The following is a 1,735-nucleotide window of genomic DNA, read 5'->3' as shown; positions in this document are numbered from 1 at the left end:
AAAGCTAAGAGAAGCTAAAGCACAACTCTCTGTAGAGGACCTAACAGAAATCTTCAAAGAAGAAGAACCCATGGCAGCCGAAAACAACAACAATGCCAACAATGCAAGGAAGGTACTGGGTGACTTTACTGCACCGACTCCCGACTTCTATGGAGAAGCATCTCTATCCCTGCCATTGGAGCAAACAACTTTGAGCTTAAGCCTCAATTAGTTTCTCTAATGCAACAGAATTGCAAGTTCCATGGACTTCCATTGGAAGATCCTCATCAGTTTTTAGCTGAATTTTTGCAAATCTGTGACACTGTCAAGACTAATGGGGTTGACCTTGAGGTCTATAGACTTATGCTATTCCCTTTTGCTGTAAGAGACAAAGCTCGGATATGGTTGGACTCACAACCTAAAGAAAGCCTGAACAATTGGAAAAAGCTAGTCAATGCCTTCTTGGCAAAGTTCTTTCCACCTCAAAAATTGAGTAAGCTTAGAGTGGAAGTCCAAACCTTCAGACAGAAGGAAGGTGAATCCCTCTATGAAGCTTGGGAAAGATACAAACAATTAATCAGAAAGTGTCCTTCTGACATGCTTTCTGAATGGAGCGTCATAGGTATCTTCTATGATGGTCTGTCTGAACTGTCCAAGATGTCATTGGATAGCTCTGTTGGAGGATCTCTTCATCTGAAGAAGACGCCTGCAGAAGCTCAAGAACTCATTGAAATGGTTGCAAATAACCAATTCATGTACACTTCTGAAAGGAATCCTGTGAACAATGGGACGAATCAGAAGAAAGGAGTTCTTGAGATTGATACTCTGAATGCCATACTGGCTCAGAACAAAATATTGACTCAGCAAGTCAATATGATTTCTCAAAGTCTGACTGGAATGCAAGCTGCACCAGGCAGTACTTAGGACGCTTCATCTGAAGAAGAAGCTTATGATCCTGAGAACCCTTCAATGGAAGAGGTGAATTACATGGGAGAACCCTATAGAAACACCTATAATCCTTCATGGAGAAATCATCCAAATCTCTCATAGAAGGATCAACAGAGACCTCAACAAGGTTTCAACAACAATAATGGTAGAAGAAACATGTTTAGCAATGGCAAGCCTTTTCCATCATCTTCTCAGCAACAGACAGAGAATTCTAAGCAGAACCACTCTGACTTAGCAACCATGGTCTCTGATCTAATCAAAACCACTCAAAGTTTTATGACTGAAACAAGGTCCTCCATTAGGAATTTGGAGGCACAAGTGGGACAGCTGAGCAAGAAAATTACTGAACTCCCTCCTAGTACTCTTCCAAGCAATACAGAAGAGAATCCAAAAGGAGAATGCAAGGCCATTAACATGACCTACATGGCCGAACTTGGAGAGGAGGAAGAGGCAGTGATCGCCACTGAGGAAGACCTCAATGGACGTCCACTGGCCTCCAATGAGTTCCCTAATGAGGAACCATGGGAATCTGAGGCTCATAATGAGACCATAGAGATTCCATTGGATTTACTTCTGCCATTCATGAGCTCTGATGAGTATTCTTCCTCTGAAGAGGATGAAGATGTTACTAAAGAGCAAGTTGCTAAATACCTTGGAGCAATCATGAAGCTAAATGACAAGTTATTTGGTAATGAGACTTGAGAGGATGAACCCCCTTTGCTCACCAAGGAACTGGATGACTTGACTAGGCAGAAATTACCTCAAAAGAGACAGGACCCTGGGAAGTTCTCAATACCTTGTACCATAG

At 42.2% G+C, this 1,735-nt stretch overlaps 1 non-coding gene across 1 annotated transcript; it reads right to left on the bottom strand.

Moving 5' to 3' along the window:
• Positions 1 to 474: 474 nt before the first annotated feature.
• LOC130971452 (small nucleolar RNA R71) lies at positions 475 to 582 on the bottom strand. The gene has a single exon (XR_009082671.1). It is a non-coding gene; the product is annotated as a small nucleolar RNA R71 (small nucleolar RNA).
• Positions 583 to 1,735: the final 1,153 nt, after the last annotated feature.

Source organism: Arachis stenosperma, chromosome 3 (assembly GCF_014773155.1).
Source record: "Arachis stenosperma cultivar V10309 chromosome 3, arast.V10309.gnm1.PFL2, whole genome shotgun sequence".
In the NCBI taxonomy this organism is placed as follows: domain Eukaryota; kingdom Viridiplantae; phylum Streptophyta; class Magnoliopsida; order Fabales; family Fabaceae; genus Arachis; species Arachis stenosperma.
Note: the sequence above shows the minus strand (reverse complement) of the source record. Positions and strands in the feature narration are given on the sequence as shown.